The 17,815-nt window shown below is 45.9% G+C and overlaps 1 long non-coding RNA gene and 1 pseudogene across 1 annotated transcript; both read left to right on the top strand.

The window, feature by feature from the left end:
- Positions 1-167: 167 nt before the first annotated feature.
- Positions 168-3,557, top strand: LOC146890170 (uncharacterized). The gene is made up of 2 exons (XR_014999045.2): positions 168-2,361; positions 3,054-3,557. It is a non-coding gene; the product is annotated as an uncharacterized LOC146890170 (long non-coding RNA).
- An 11,873-nt stretch (positions 3,558-15,430) lies between these two features.
- On the top strand, positions 15,431-15,987 carry LOC125402310 (ATP synthase peripheral stalk subunit d, mitochondrial pseudogene; annotated as a pseudogene).
- Positions 15,988-17,815: the final 1,828 nt, after the last annotated feature.

The raw sequence follows: 17,815 nt of genomic DNA, 5'->3' as shown, positions 1-17,815 counted from the left end.
GACGGAGTTGTGATGCAGAGTGAAGCCGAGGACTTACTCCGTTCACGTCCGTTATTCCTGGGCAGAGCGCGGAGTCTGCAGGAAGCATTCGTCGAAGATGTGAACCGAGAGAAGCGCTTCAGTTTTGCAAGGCTGTGGCAAGGACGTTGTTTTCCTCCTGCAGCGTCTGCGGTTGGGTACCAGAAAGAGTGGAAGGGTTTTAAATGGGACTGTAGGGGTAAGGTGTTATGGACGTCATTAAGAGGCTGGGTGGAGAGTAAGATCCGGATGCCAGAGGCAGATCGAAGCTAACATTAGATGGTGGTCTGGATTAGGGGTTCTGTGCACACACACACGCACAAGATTGCAAATGTGAAGGGGGGGGGGTCTAGTTAATTGTATAGATTCCTACCTTTTCAGGAAAAATAAAGTCTGAAAGGCTGGGAGGTATAAAGGCCGGATGTTCAAATGGTGGGGCCAGGCTTTCCATACAGGCATATCAAGGCTGTGACAGTAAGCACCTCTGGGTGAGCTCACCCTACAGAACAAGCCTTAGACATACTGCCTTAAGTTTCCCTGGAAGTTGCTGAAAATGCTTGGGAGTGGAGGAAGTAGCTGCCATTTTGTACAAACATTAGGTGCCCAAACCTCCAGAAGAAAAAAAAAATACTGTTTGTTTTTATTTTTGTTTTTCGAGACAGGGTTTCTCTGTGTAGCTCTGGCTGTCCTGGAACTCACTTTGTCGACCAGACTGGCCTTGAACTCGCAGAGATCCTCCTGCCTCTGCCTCCCAAGTGCTGGGGTTAAAGGTATGCTCCACCAAGCCCAGCTCAGAAGATTAAGTTTTATGAGGACTCAGGATTAAGTTTTATGAGGAAACACATTTGGGCAGTGTTTCAGCTAAGGTAGGATGGGGCTCTCACTGCACCAGCACAGCCTCCCTTAGTCCAAAGGCCCCAGGAAAGTATTGGTGAGGTCTTCACCCTGGAAGCAGGCAAGGCTTTGGAGTCACTGGCAGGAATCAGTATAACCTGTACTCTCAGGGCAGGAGACCAACTGAGGCAAGGGAGTTACTAGTGGAGACCCACACATTTCCAGTTCCCTTTTCAAACACGGCTCAGGATCTATAGGAGCAGTGATAAAAAAAAAAATATCCAGAATCTGCCAAAAACCAAGGGCTGGGGAAAGCAGAGGTAAATCACAATGGACCGCGAGCTCCTCCTGAATAAAGCTGGTAGGGGCTGTGGATATGTGTTGTATAATACTACCCTGTATTTGTGTCTGTTGAGAAAATATTATAATAAAGTAACGCAAGTTTGTGTTCTCTACAATACCAGCCCAGCGCTCCTGGGCACAGTCAACACTGTGAACATTGCTCCGTAAGACACTTACTGTAATGATCTTTTTTATCCTTTTGACTAGCTAACTTCTTTGTATATTGTAGATTGGCAAGATTTCTAGGTGCTAAGCACTTGGTAACAGGGTACTTGGTGCACTTTCTCATGGTTGGGTGGATGGCGGGTGGTATTTTATTTCATTTTTTTTAACTGAATTTTTTTATTGAACACCAAGCATGAAATAAATCTTTCTTGGGTTGTATTTTTGTTCTTGTTCGTTTTTGGTTTTGTTTTTTGTTTTTTTTTTTTCTCAGTTGGGCTGTTGTCAGAAGCGGACTGAGTGCTTGCTGTGCGAGCATGAGGACCTGAGTTCTATGCACCCGTGTGAAAGCCAGTTTGTAATCTGGCTTTGTAACCTGTAGCTGGGGTTGGGGGAGGCACTGGGCGATGGGCAAGAACATCCTCGGGTTTGCTAGCCAGCAAGTTTAGCCAGAATCGCATCCCAAGGAACTCTGTCTCAAAAGTAGTGTAGAAAAACGACTGAGGAAAGAAACCTGATGTCAGTCTCTGACCTCTTCAGATGTTTGCATCCCTGCCCCCACCCCCACCCCCGCCAGTGATGTATATGACTAGGTATTTGATAAGAAGGTATTGCTTGCAAGGGTCATCTCCTCTTCGTGTGTCAGGTTCGGAAAGAAACAGCTCTGATAACAGAATGATGGTCAGTCAGCTGAGGATGGGAGCGTTGTCTCCACAGAAGCAGCCGGGAGTGAGTGAAGCTTCAGCTGCCTCTTCCTGGTAGAGACGAGCTTCCAGTGTTTGCATCAGGAGGAAGGTGTGAGTTGGGCAGAGGCTCCAAACAGTCATCCTCAGTCGGGAGGAAGGCGATTGCCGCAAGGTGCACCTGTACAACAGGACACAACACCACCTCCACTGTTTCCAGTCTTCCCCACCACTAAGTCTGCTCGCTGACCTCTGAGTCACTCTCTGAAACCTTTCAAACACGACCAGCAATAAAGCCTCCTGGCTTCCCAGGACAAGGCAGGTAAGTGCTATATTTATCATACTGTGCTTTATGAATTTACTGTGGGGCTGGGATCCAGCTCAGGGCTTTGTGTATGTTAGGCAGTTGCTACACCCTTGAGCCCAGCCATTTCGGACTTCAGGTCGACTTCTGCACTTTGCCCTCTTCCTCTTCTGGCTTGTGAGCACTTCTAAGGACAGGTCAGTGTTGGATGCCCCTGTCTTCTCTGGGACTTGCATAGTGCCTGGTGCCTAGTAGATGCTCATACTTTAGTTAGCAAATCAGGTAAGAGAGTAAGATGAAGGATGCCGAGATGAAGAACACAGCCCCTCAATCCCAGATGATCGCCACATGGGATTAAGTGCCAGCAGCTCATTCCACTTAGGGGGAATAGCTTTGTGGGTCTGAAGCCAAGATCCGACTTTGATTCCTTCTCAAAGATCATCAGAAAACCATCACCAGAGAGTTCATGGTCCGTTGATGCTAGGCTGACAGTAAAATATATTCCGCTGAGTTCCAGTGTCTCAGAAGTGTTCAACCTTATGTTAAGGGGTAGGAGGAGTCCTGGGGATTGGAGGAGCAACTGTCCACCCCAGAGCTCCTGGATGTGCCTTGGAAGGCTTTGCAGTCATTCTGGATATGGCTCAAACTGAGCTGTCCTTGATATTAACTACGATCATTGAAGTCGTGCATACGATGTTATTGTTTTTCAGCATTCCACAAGTATCAGATAGTAGCAGTTGTGAAACAGGACATCGGGGAGATCCCAGACTGCCCAGCCAGTTTCAGTCTCTGGTGACAACACTTAAGATCACAGCCTCCAGAGGAAGGACTTCCTGTGTGCATATGTGCATGCGTGTTGTCTGAAGACCAAAAAGGCTGTTTGCAAGATAATAGTAATAGTTGGTGAGTAGACCGGCTTTTTAAAGCGTTGGCCACCGGGTCCTCACAGCAGGTACAAGAATCCTAAAAGTAGACATGTGTCTCTCAATAGTTCTCTATTCTCTGCACTCCCCTCCGCTTTTACTTCCTCACTGAGCATGTATCGTATTTACAGTTGAGAAAAGGGCAATTTCCATTTGCAAAAAAAAAATATTAAAAGCTTTCTTCTGTTGAAAACTGAGCTCTTGAGAGAAGCATCGCCCTTGGGAACGAAGGCTTTTATTTTAAAGTAACTGTTAGACCAAGACAATAAACACTGTAACAAAAAGATGCAATCAGGAGTTTGAAAACATGGGATCAGATGGACTCACTTTATTGAGGAGAAGATTGAAGTTCAGACGAGTCAAAGGCTCCATCAAGGTCATTCGTGAGACTGAGGGTAGAAAGGACTGAGGTCAGATGTCCGCCTTCCAGCCCTGTAAGCTTTTCCATTTTCAAAGGCTGGCTGTTTATAAATACTCATTGGGTTGAGACAGTCTCTTCTGATTCATTTTAAGGTAGTCCTTAGACATTTTATTGGGCAAATCTGTCATTTGTCCAAATCCATAGAGAGCACTTTCTGAAAAGCCGAAGTGCTTCCCAAATTGCTGAGTCAGAGAGCAGGTCAGTATTTATGATGCTCGAGTTGATTCTGTGTATTTCCCAGTACCCAGAGAAGTGTCTCAGAACCCAGAGAGCTAATTAAATTGTAACAAAACTCCATGAAGGTAGAGGCTGTCCTTGTGCCCCACCCAGGATCCATCACAGTGCCTGACACGCACACTAGGTCCTCCCTACAGATTTGCTAAGTGAATAAATATTAATAGGGATGAGGGATATTTTTCCAGTCCCTACCAGGTAACGTCAGGTACTGTTTCCCACAGGTCTCCACTGACCTCCAAACTGGCTTACTTAATAATAACTGCCTGACTCCCTGCGATAGCTAATGGCCACCTGCAATGTATGCAGGCCACAAAGTAAACTCATGAGGGCTGGAGAGATGGCTCAGCGGGTAAGAGCACTGGCTGCTCTTCCAGAGGACCTGGCTTCTGTCCCTAGAACCTACATTGTGGGTCCCAATCGTCTGTATAACTCCAGCTCTAGGGTACCTGACACTCTTCTCTTGCCTCCTCAGGTTCTGCATGCACTGGGTGCACAGACACACACACATGCACACACACACAAAACCACTCATAAAATAAAAATAAATACGTTTTAAAATTAAAAATTTGATTCCTCAAATCTAATTACAATTCCTCCTAAGTATGTAGTAGTACTCTGATAGTATTTGTTTACACAGTGGCAGAAAATGGGGGTCTTTTTAAGAGGGACTGGGGATGGAACTCAGGGTCTTGTGCACACAAAGACAGTCATATACTTGGATCTATGCCCCTAGCCATTGGCCTGTATCCCCTACTGTTTGGGGCCCTTCATCCCACTCGCCAGTGAACTCCACAAGGTCCCAGAGACTGCTCTGCCTCCAGCCATTTCAGCCTCACCCAAACCATTTGACCCTCCACCATCTCACCCTTCCTTGGGAATCCTTCCTTCCTGACAAGGAAGTCAAATAAAGCCATTTCCGGTTTACATAGCCTCCAATGGCTTTCTGTCAGACTTAGGAAGAAGATCCAAAGGCCTTCTCATGATGAACAGGGCCCTGAGTGAACAGCCTATGGCCTATGACCACAACCTCTAATGTCCCTTCTCGGTGTGCACTAGCCACACTGGCCAGCTTGCTCCTCCTGGAACAACCCTAACTCATTCCCACTTCAGGGCCTTGGGATCATCCTATTTCTCTGTCAGGGAGTCCGCTGATATTTCCATTTTGCTTCTCTGTTCTGTGAGGAGACGATGCCTCCCTCACCCCACTTCCTCTTTCTTTGGATATTTAACCCCTGCCTAAGTTATATACATGTATGTGTGCACTGCATGTCCTTTCTGGTTATCTGTTCTAAAGGCTTTCATGAGCCTTCACAGGGGTTGTTTGTTTTTATCTTTGTGTCACTAGACCCTAAGATGAAGCTGGAAACAAAATAAGTATCTTAAAAGGCTTCCTTATTAGGTAGCTATCTCTTTTCTGCCCCATCTCCCTAGCCTAACTCTGCACTCCAAGGACGCGAGTTATTGAGAGTGATTTAAAGGACCCAAAATGGCACTTGTAAACCTTAGATCACAACAAGCCCAGGCATAGGTTACCTTAGTAACTTTTTTCAAACAAGGTCCTGTGCTAGAGCCTTTGTTTTGTCCTAGTAAGGCATGCACCACTTTATAAAAATGGAAACAATATATAAGAAGTACTCAAATTTTATTCTTTAGCAAGAATTCTAACTACCTTGCTGTGGGGTGTCTGGTAAGCTGGTTTATTTGGCAATATTTACATGGTATAAATAATTCACTGCACTTAGGACATATCTAATCATCTGAACTCATTTGAATCCTCCTTACCCATTGTACTTCCTCTGGGTCTCAGCCTTGGTGGCTGGGGAAGTTCACATAGTATTGTCTTAACTCTTCCAAAGGAAACTCTAACAGATGCCCTCTCCCCCTATAGGGCACCAATGACTGACAAAATTAACTATTTCATCAAAACGGGATGAATTTATTGGGGTTACTTACAGAGCGCGAGGGATAGTTACTTACAGGGGTATGTGTGACCCCCAAGGCAGCCCAAACCCCAAAGTCTTACCTCAATGTAGATGCTATTTCCCTAAAGCTGAATAAATGACCTGCTTGCTCTCTGCCCCCGCCTCCCCCACTTCAGTGAACTTTTCAGACTCTCTAGAGTATCTCATGAAACCACAGGCATCTGGGGCAGAATTGCACACAGCTGGGAAGGGGGCCCAGCAAGGAGTGGCTGAACCTCAGGTGAGACTCCAGTGGCCTTCCCGTTGCATCCTGGTCACAGTTGCTCTGGTTAAAATGGTGAAGTCTGGAATTCCCAGGGCAGTCTGCGACACACCACTGTTTCTATAAACCTGGGGTAACCAAAGCACTTCCTCACCTGGCAATAGGGAGGGCACAATGAGATGGCGCTGGCTAAGGCCAGCAGCATGGTCTGGCACACAGTAGGTACCCAGCCTGTGCCATATCGTTCCTCTCATTGTCACCATTTCTCCTACCACCATTGCTTTTGCTTTTGGTGTGATCTTGCTCAGCTTGGGAATTATCAACCTCTAGTTGACCTTTAAGTAAGGTCAACTACTTGACCTTTCTCCTCCTGTAAAGCCAGCACTGTCTTCAGGGCTGAGTTGATATCCATCTCTCCTTTTGTTTTTCTTTGACCCTAATTCTGGGAGTTAGGTGAACTTCAACTCCATTTATCGCCTAATTTCATCACATGGCCTTGCCTTCCATACTATATCTTTAAATACCCTATTCTGTCTCCTTTATATCATGCTGCATGCCTTTATTTAATTATGTTTCACAGGCCAGCCTTGAATTCATAAAGATCCATCTGCCTCTGTCTCCCGAGTGCTGAGACTAAAGGTGTGTGCCACCATACCCCATAGTTATATTATTTATAACTATGCGTGTTTCTGTGTGGCTATGTGCACATGAGCACAGATGCCCATGGAGAGAGACCAGAGGCATTGGATCCCCTGGACCTGGGGTTACAGGCGGTTGTGAGCCATCCAATATGGATGCTGGGAATCAAACTTGCATCCTCTGCAAGAGTAGCCAGTGTTCTTAACCACTGAGCAATTTCTCCAGCCCCTCTTCTTCTGATTTACTTTTAAACACTTAAACCAATCCAGCTATTTTCAGAAAGCCATCAGACTTTCAAAGGCATCCAGGGTTGGTGCCTCATCCACACTGTGCTTGAGACAGCCTTGTTCTCAGGGTGTTTTCCTGTGCATTCTTTTAGAGGGTCTCGTTTTCATGCTTCAGTCTGTGATCGGCCTCTGATTTATGGGTTTTCTGAATGGTAGCTCAGTCCTGCAGAGACAAAGACACCTACATAGGAGCTCCATTCACACCTCGAACAGCCTGTTCATTCAACCAAAATTCTAAGTGCTTACAATATGCCCGTCTCTTGTGGGAGACCATATGCAATTAGGGTCAGCACTAAATCTAAGGAACTAATTGGCTACTCGGGGAAGGAATGTCTAGAGAGCAGTAATTTAGTTGGCAAAGATGACACGGCCTGCTTATTCAGATTTGTGTGTGCGCACCTCTGGGAACACAGCGGACAGGTGCCATCCCCTCCATCAGTCACCCTGTCTCTAACACATCTGTAAGTCCCTATTCTTTTCAGATACGAGTCCAGGAAGACTTGCAGGAGTCAATCTTCTTTTACTAGAGACTGAACTGGGCCATCAGGCCTGGCAGCAAGCATCTTTAGCCACCCAGCCATGTCACCAGCCCTTTCTCATTTTCAACATGTCTACTGTCTTTCATGTCCAGCCCTCTGCACTGAGCCTCCTGAGCCTCTCAATGGAGCCAGGGAAATCTCCGGGCTGGCCTCATGTAACTGATTTGTCCTCTGTCTCCGGACCTGTGCCCAGGGCCGACAGTCCCCAGCATCACTTCTCTTAGCTCCTTTTTGTCTCATTGGACCTTGAACTCTCCTGGAGTCTAGCTACCAGCCTCGAATCTTGCTTCTGTCACAACTTTCCACCCTCATCGTCCTGCTACTGCAATGGCTTGAATCAGGCACATGGCAGGAAACAAGCGTCTCACTCGGATCCCGCCTGACTCCCACTGGTCATGTAGTTCCCGTCTGGAACAATCCATGTTCCACTGTGGGACTTGCTGGATGGATAGTCACGTCCCTCCACTTTGACAGACACACCTGGGCCCCCGTTACACCTCGTGTACCTAGTTTTCTCGTTATTGTGAGAAACTGCCTGATACAAACGACTGGCTTACAGTCTCAGACGCTTATTGTCCGGCTGTGTAAAGCACTGTGCATGACAGCTGCGGTTATTTAGATGTCACTATGTGCCACCGTGTCCAGCACCTGGCAGGTGGTCAGTAGGCACTAACTTGAGAAAGCAAGCCATGGGGCTGGAGAGGAGGCTTGGTGGTTAAGAGCACATACTGCCCTTGTAGAGGACCCTAGTTCACTTCCCAGCATCCGTGTCAGACAGCTCATAACCATCTGTAACTCCAGCTCCAGGGGATCTGATGCCCCCTTCTGGCCTTCTCAGGTACTATACTCATGAACACACACACACACACACACACACACACACACACACAGCCCTGCAAACAGAATCACAGATGGAGAGATGGCTCACTGGTTCAAGTGTTAGCCAAGCAAGCTTGGGTGACCAAGTTTGGATCCCAAGAACTTACTTGAATGCTAGGTGGGTAGAGTTATTTACCTGTAATTCATGCCTGGGAAGAAAGAGACAAGGGAACCCTGAGCAAGCCGGTTGGCAAGACTAGCCATGTCAGCAAACTCCAGGTTTGACTTCAATACCCCATCTCAGTGAATAAGGGAGAAGAGTGATAGTGGATGAGATCTAACACTAACCTCTGGTCTCCAGATGGACTCAAACACATGTGCATCTGCACCCACACACATGCACCCACACATGTGCAAACATGCACACCACATACACATGAGAAACAAAAACCAAACCAAAGCAAAAAATAAAAATAAGTAAAAACAATCACACCTATGATATTGGTGACAGCAGCTAAAACTTCTCTCTTTTCACTATCTTGGGAGTTTCTTAAATAAGGGGTCATTAACTCAGTTTCTCTATAATTACCACTTCCTCCGGTGCTCATTTGTGGAGCTTTTGGTGCCTCCCTGTGCCGGGAGCTCCCTATCCATCACACTGACTGACCCTCTGAAGTTACATACCAGATACTCCCGTGTCATGGTCTAAAAGACTGTGGCTCAGAGAGGTGAACACTGGCCCTCAGCGAACCCGCAGAGCAGCCAGGACTTCGCATTCTGTAATTTTGGAGAAGTTTGTATACTCCATACTCCATCATGTGTCACTCACTGCCCATCTGTGCGTTCCCAGCATCTACACAAGGAGCCTGGCAAACAGTCAGTGAGTGGAATCAAACCTAAGAGGCTCAGAACCTAAGCACACATGAAGGAAGGAGCGTGAGTTTAACTGGGCCACCACAGTTCTGAACGTGTCCCTCCAGGTTCAGTCAATCAGCGCTGCAGATAGCATCTGGGCTGGTGGCTGTTTTCAGCGTTGCCCTCTTGGGAAAGGGTGGTTTCAACATCAATAATTTGCACTTTGTGGCTCCCAGGTGTGCTCTTTAATCACGACAATGCCGTTCTTCCGGAGGAACGGGTTGTCACTTTTCACAAAATTTGTCCCATTTAATGAAACTTTTGTTGTTGTTGGGTGCCTAATGAACTGCTTTCTTTGTTAGTCTTAAGCTCTTAAAATGGTGTGCCAAGAGTCTTGGGGAGTCCCTCTCTGGCAGACACCGCAAGCTTGGCCTCTGCAGCTCTGTTCTAAGTGTCTGAGGTGCAGGGACCATGGGCAACCCTCTGAATCTCCTGCGGCCCCTGACTTGGGTAGGTAGGATTTCAGCAGATCATTGCCAAGTCCAGCATCTGCTGTGGTGATGTTTCATGGTGAGTGTTGCTGGGATAAGCCTAGGGAGGGCTAAAGAAGGAATCAGATTCGAATATGGTCTCTAGGAATTTCTAAACCTCCCCGCCTTGGGATAAGACACAAACATAAATAATGAACAACCGATTTGGCTGAATGAGGTGCCTAGTAGCGAGTGTGTCAGTGAGCGACGATGAGATGCAGCCCCTTCCCAGAGCATCGCTTGCACTCAGACATGGAGAGGTCCTTTGAGGTTAACACAAGCATTAACTGCCACAGCCTATGCTGTGGAATCTTCATGCATGTCTTGGTGGACCCCTACACCGCACCAGCCCTCTCTCTTTTTCGCTTACTGTGGGAAAATGAACGATTCAGCATGGATGCATGGATAGATGATGGATAGACAGGTGATGAATGATGGATGAGAGATGGGGCAGAGAACAAGACAACATGTCACTACATAGCGAACAAGGTATCATGAATTCTGTGCAATTCTGCATCATTTGCACACCAAAAGTCCTTTCGCCTCGCACCAAGATCAAAACACTAGAATGATTCCCGTTCAACTGTGAAGAAAACTGCAGCCTCAAGCAATAATGTCCCAGGTCTTACATAATGGAGATTGGTCAGCTTCAGTTCTGAGCTGGCACTTGGCTCTGTCTTCAGCACAACCACTCGGGGCAGCTACAGGAAGAAGGGAGAAGGCGCGCCATTGAAGCCTCGGCCTTTCTTTCCTGATCTGTGGACTGCCAGTTAATTTCAGCCATATGTCACAAATCAGTGCTGGGCTAGGCACAAGTGCTTCTGTGGAGACTCTGCCACGGATTCTGCTCTTCTTGGGGACATTTGTGAATGTGGCAATTCACATACTATCTCAGGAAATCGATGAGAATCCTGCAGCCCTCCTCCGGCCTTCTCAAGTGCCCAAGATTCCTTCATAGGGGCATCTTGAGCCTAAGTGCACACAGACACAAACCCAGAACCTCCAGGAAGATCGAGTGACAGTGGTGTTGGTGGCACACTCAGTGAGCGTAGCATACTCAGGCCTCTCCAGTCAGGGACACTACATCATGCAACTCCACAATCCTCCCCTTCTGAAAACTTCCATGACTACTCCAAGCCGACCTATCCCTTTTTCTCTTAAGACCTCTCTCAAGTATTAGTGGAGATGACAGTTAAGGTCATCTATTTTAGAGATCCAGGCTGCTAGTATGTTAACAGGGCAAGGTGGAAGAAGAGAACAGGTCAGTCCACAGATTTCCTAGAACCGACTGGCTCAGCACAGGCAGCATCTTCAGGGCTTTGAATGCCAGGATTGACCACAGCAGGTAGAAGATTAACGGCACTGAGTTTATATGTTCACTCAGCACATGTAGATCGAGAACTTTCTCTATGCGAGGCCCTGGTCTGAACTCTGGCCTCTTCAACTGGAGGTTGTGATCCCATGTAGGGTCATGAGATTGAATGGAGGAGCCCTGAAAAAAAAAATGGTAACAAACTCAGCAATCAAACTAGTTTGAAATCAGATGTGAAATGAGTCTGAGGTGTTTCTGGCTTTTCGCTCACGGCAGGAGCTCCTCTGCAGCCTCCGTTCTGACCGCTCTGTGCACATTTTGTACGGCACACGTCATCACCCGCACAACACCTGCGAACTCCACTTCCAACACCTCAGCTCAGATTCAAGACCATTGTATACTACGAACTGCAGTGTTTGTTTTTAAAATATATATACTGTATATATACATTTTCTGCTCTTATACAAAAATGGTTTAGTTGCAGAAAACAAAGACTTGATGCTTTCCTTCCATCGCCCCTCAGCGTGCATAAAATGAGTTAAGTCTTTTGAATTGGATTGTGTTAGAAAGTTTGGTTCTAAAAATTACTGTTTGAGGAACTGAGGAGCTGCCTCAATGAGTCAGATTGCCTGAGGACCTGGGTTTGGATCTTTAACATCCACTAAAAAGCCAGGAGTGGTCACATATACCTGCAACCCAGCACTGGGGTGGGAAGTGGGGGTAGGGGGATCTTTAGGGCTTGATGGCTGTCAGTTTGGCTGAAAAAGGTAAGCTTCAGATTCACTGAGAGACCCTGTCTCAAGAGAATATGGCAGATCAAGATAGAGAAGGCCAGAGCTAGGTGCTTGTGGTCACCTGACTGACACCTTCCCCCAAAGACATCTAGGTCCTGGAACCTGTGAATGGAGCCATAGCAAAAGTGTGTCTGAAGTAAAGATCTACATTTACAGATGTGTCCAAAGTCAAGATCTAGAGATGGAGACACATCCCACAGTATCCCAGAAGGCCAATGGAATCACAAGGGGGAGGCAGAGGAGGATTTGACCCCGATGTGCCCCTGGGAGCAAGGGCAGAAACTGTGCTGTTAGGACCTAGTCAGGGCAGGAGGGTGAGTCAGGGAGAATTCCTCCTAGACTCTACAGAAGGAAGGTGTCCCAAGATTCCTTGCCATTTGTCCTCCAGAACAGCAAGCGGACCAGTGTTCACTGCTTTAAGCCAGCGGTTCTCAACCTGTGGGTTGTAACCCCTTTGGGGGTTGAACAACCCTTTCACAAGGGGTCACCTAAGACCATCAGAAAACACAGATATTACATGACTGTTCATAACAGTAGCAAAATTACAGCTATGAAGTAGCAAAGAAAGAAATTTTATGGTTGGGGATCACCACAACACGAGGGACTGTATTAAAGGGTTGCAGCATCAGGAAGGTTGAGAACCGCCCGCTTTAAGCCATACCCAGTTTATGGAATTTGTTTCATCCACAACAGCTTCCTTACTCCTTCGTGTAAACACCTGGTTTACAAGCTGGTTTGTCAGTTTACACACACTCTCGTCGAAAGAAATCTTAGTCCCCCACCCCTAGCTAAGAGGATGCACCAGTCACGTGGACAGAACTGTCCTCCTATGTCAATTCCTAGGGTAAGGTGAAGAGCCCCTAGAAAGGTTAGGAGCTGGGGCCTCACACCTGCCCCGCCCAAATGACAGGAAGAAAACAAAACCAGAAGGTCAAGTGACCTTCCCCACTCCCAAGGCCACATGGAGGCTCCGCTGCCTTCTGAAAGGGCAGGAACTATGAGATGTCAGAGACCACTACTCATCCTACAACACAGTAGATCGAATTTGTAGGGGAAATACTGGAAAAACGTACTTGGACGTCTGAATTTAACCAGGTATAGATGTTACCATCTGCAGGCCCCACTGAAGAAGAAGAGTAGTTAAAATATCTATAGAAGAGCGAGCTATGGAGCCACCTGTGACTGTGGCTGACATCTTTTCTAGTTTTGAACAAAAGTCTAGTTTGGGTCAGAAAAAAAAGATAGATAGATAGATAGTAGATAGACAGACAGATAGATAGATAGATAGATAGATAGATAGATAGATAGATAGATAGATAGTAGATAGTAGATAGATAGGTAGATAGATAGATAGTAGATAGATAGATAGTAGACAGACAGACAGACAGACAGATGGATGGATGGATGGATGGATAGATAGACAGATAGATAGTAGATAGATAGTAGATAGATAGATAGATATAGATAGATATAGATAGATAGATAGTAGATAGATAGATAGATAGATAGTAGGTCGATAGTAGATAGATAGCTAGTAGATAGATAGATATAGATAGATAGATAGTAGATAGATAGTAGATAGATAGATAGATAGATAGATAGTAGGTAGATAGTAGATAGATAGATAGATAGATAGTAGATAGATAGATAGATAGTTAGATAGTAGATAGATAGATAGCTAGTAGATAGATAGATAGATAGATAGATAGATAGATAGATAGATAGATAGATAGATAGAGAGTAGATAGATAGATAGTAGACAGACAGACAGACAGACAGACAGATAGATTATGTGGGATGTCCTTTACTGGATAATGAATAAAGTTATTCCAGCCAATGGTTAGCATAGTAAAGCCAGGTGGGGAACCCAAACAGAGAAATAAAGAGTAGGTGGAGTCAGGGACGTGCCATGTTGCTGCTGAACGAGGAGGACACTGGAACTTTACCGATAGGCCACAGCCTCGTGGTGATACAAAGATCAAGAGAAATGGGTTAACTTAAGATATGAGAGCTAGCTAGGAATATGCTTGAGCCATTGGCCAAACAGTGTTGTAATTAATGTAGTTTCTGTGTGATTATTTGGGTCTGGGTGTCCGGAAAATGAGTGAGCAGTCTCCATCTACACACACACACACACACACACACACACACACAGAGAGAGAGAGAGAGAGAGAGAGAGAGAGATGGTTTGAGTAAGAGTGTCCCCTATGGGCTTGTGTACTGGAACCCTTGGTCCCCAGCTGGTGACACTGTATGAGGAGGCATAGGAGGAATGGCCTTGCTGAGGAAGGGTGTCATTGGAGGTGGGCTTTGAGAATTTAAAAACTTGAACCATATCCAGTCGCTCTCTCTGTTTTGTGTTTACCATTCAAGATGCTTGCTCTCGGCTGTCCCTGCTGCTATGCCTGTGGCTTGCTGCCAAGCTTCCCTGTGTGCTAGTGATGGACTCATAGCCCCTGGAACCATAAGCCCCAAATAAGCCCTTCCTTCCATAGGTTGCTTTGGTCACAACGCCCATCACAGCAGCAGAAAAGTGACTAAGACTTTGGAAAGGTTCTCAAGGTCAAAGGTGACAACCATAACCATATGCTAACGAGGAAAGCAGACTCTCTGTCTCATACCGAACATATAAAACCAGGAACAGGTTTTCATGGCCATAGGTTAAATATTGGCTTCTCAGATTCACCACCAATATCATAGGATTTAAAAAGAAATATAAAAAGAAATTGCGTATCATCCAAATTAAAATAAAAAGGTTTTTTTTTTTTGTATTTTGTTGTACTTCAGAGGACACTGTCAAAATAAGTGAAAAATCCTCTTATAGAATGGGGGAAAATACTGGAGAATCATACCTTTGATGAGGTCCTAAAATCCATAATATGTTAAAAAAAAGTCTTTTTTTTAAATTGGTTTTTCAAGACAGGGTTTCTCTGTAGCTTTGGAGTCTGTCCTAGAATGAGCTCTTGTAGACCAAGCTGGCCTCAAACTCATAGAGATCCGCCTGCACTGCCTCCCGAGTGCTGGGATTAAAGGCGTGCGCCACCACCGCCCAGCATAAAGAAGTCTTTTTTTTTTTAAAAAAAAAGAAAGTTTGTTCTTATTTATTTAAATTGTGTGTGTGTGTGTGTGTGTGTGTGTGTGTGCGTGTGTAAGCACATGCACATGAGTGTAGGTGCCTGCAGGGTGCAGAAGATGGTGTCAGATCTCCTGGAACTGGTGTTATATAAAATTGTGACCCACCCCATGTTGAGGCTGGGAACTACAAGGGCAGTAAGATCTTTAACCACTGAATCATTTCTCCATCCCACCCCCTCAAGACTTTCTTAGACTCCACAATAAAAGACAAATATCACAGAAAATGGGGGCAAAGGGTTTGAGTAGGCATTTCTCCAAAGGAGACTTCACGCACACAGCCACACGGAGATGCCACTTCACACCTGTGAAGAACAGCAGGCAGGAAGGATGTGGGCACATTGAATTCTCACGCCTTGATTGCAGGAATACCACAGGCTCCAGCCATTTTGCAAATGATCTAGCGGTTTGGCTGATGTTGGTGAAGGATTCCAAGAAGGCTGGGCATAAACTTGCTCTAACCACCATTGATCAGATAGCTTTTGGGGAGATCATCCTCCAAAACCTAAAGACAAACGTAAATTCCCTAAAGTCCTGGGAGGAGACCTCCACACTAGATTGGCTACTCTGTCTGGGAAACCACCAGCAATGGACGAGACTTACTGTATGGCCAATGTGATCGAGGCCAGCTTGTTGGATGATTTTGAAAAGAAGGATAAAGCCATGAAGACTCCTGTGCTCGAGGAGAAATACATGGCCCTGGTGAACGGTAAGGAAAAGAGGAAGCAAAGAACTGTGCTGAGTCTGTGTCTAAATCTCAGCTCAGGATCCAGGAATTTGAGAAGCAACTTGAGAAAACAAGAACATAATTTCTTCGGATCAGATGACCACGGGTGACCTGGATGAATCTTTCCAGAAACCAAATTAGATGAGAAGGACCCACTCTGGCCTCAGCTGTCAAACAGTCCAGAAACAGCTCCAGGCCTTGAGTTACAAACTCTAGACATTAAATTACACAGTGTGGTGATTTGAAAAGGAATGGTCTTCACAGGCTCATAGATTTGGATGCTTGGTCATTTGGGAGTACACTACTTGACAGTGATTGGAAGGTGTGGCCTTGTTGGAGGAAGTGTGTCACTGGGGCTGGGCTTTGGGGTTTCAAATGCTCAAGGCAGACCCAGACGTCCTCTCTTTCCTTTCTGCCAACTGATTCAGATGTAGAACTGTCGGCTGCCTCTCCAGCAGCATGTCTGCCTGTGTGCCACTTCCCACCGTGACAATAATGGACTAAACCTCTGAAGCTGTAAGCCTGCCCCAATTAAATGCTTTCCTTTATAAGAGTTGCCATGGTCATGGTGTCTCTTCACAGCAACAGCATTGACTAAGATACACAGTAAAGAGAAAAAGAAAGAAAGAAAGAAAGAAAGAAAGAAAGAAAGGAAGGAAGGAAGAAAGAAAATTGCCTAGCAGTTCCTCAGAATGTTGAAATGTAGAGATTCTGTGTGATCAAGCAACTACTTAGTATACACTCAAGAGAAATGAAGATGTATGTGCACATAAAACTGAAGCATGGTACTGGGGTACAACTTGGTGGTAGGGTACTTACCTAGAATGTATGAGGTCATGGTGCCCTCTCCTCCACCACCATCGACAATACTTGCGCATCAATGCCCACAGTAGATTTGTTCATAGCCCCAAGGGGAAATCAACCAAATATTACCAACTGATATACGAAGAAGCAAAGTGTGATACAGTCATACAGTAAGTGATAGCTTGTCATGAAACAAGATAGACAGACCTTGCAAACGTTATGCTGAGAAGCCATTCCCCCAAATAAAAATACTGTTGGAGAGATGGCTCATCAGGTAAAGGTGCTTGCTGACAAGTCCGACAACCTGAGTTTATTCCCCAGGCCCACCAGGTGAAGGAGAGCATTGATTCACACATGCTGTCCTCTGATCAACATGTACAAACACAGATGCACACACACAGTCTCACATACATACATACACACACACACACACACACACACCAAAATAAAATATTTTAAAATTTACGTATCAGACTGGGAGATGTAGTTCAGCTGGGAGAGCAATTGCTGGCACTCATGAATTCTGTCCCCAGTATATACACAGTGTGCTGTCATGTGCTGCTAATTTCAGCACTTGGAGGACAGAAGCAGGAGGATCTGGAGTTCAAGGCCATCCTTGGGTATGAGTTCAAGACCAGCCTGAACTAAATGATACTCTGTGTAAAAATTAGAAATCAATCTACCGTTCTATGTATAAGCAACTTTCCCCCTAACTCACTCCAGACCCACCCTCTCTCTCCCACCCCCACCCAACTCACCTTTATAGCCCATAGACTCCAGTCTGCGCTGCTCATATACTCTGGGTGTGGGGCCATCCACTGGAGCATAGTACCAAGGGCCACACCCTGAAAGAAAACCGCTCTCCCTCCAGCTCCCCAGCTAGTAGTAGGGCATCATGGTAAAGGTGACTAGCTTAATGTTGTGCAGACCATTTTTTTTTTAAATGGAAACTGTACCATCACCTGCATTCCAGGCAAGGATGGAGTCTAGAATTTCATGCAAACTGACCCATCAGGGCAATAGTGACCGGGGTGGGGGACTGGAAATGATTTCAAGGATAAGATGGTAGGTGGTACCCACGCTGCCATGTCCCAGAGAGGGAGTCATATGCACCCATGAAAAGAAGGTAACAACCTGTTAAGTGCAAACAGTGGAAGGTTTTCAAGCTGGTATGTTGCTCATCAACAGATCTCTAACCTGTGGACTCTGCACCCAGACTATGAAAGCTACAGGAAACATACCAGAATGCATCCACTGGTCATGGGACTC

This window comes from Myodes glareolus, chromosome 22 (assembly GCF_982192425.1).
Source record: "Myodes glareolus chromosome 22, mMyoGla1.1, whole genome shotgun sequence".
Taxonomy (NCBI): Eukaryota; Metazoa; Chordata; class Mammalia; order Rodentia; family Cricetidae; genus Myodes; species Myodes glareolus.
Note: the sequence above shows the minus strand (reverse complement) of the source record. Positions and strands in the feature narration are given on the sequence as shown.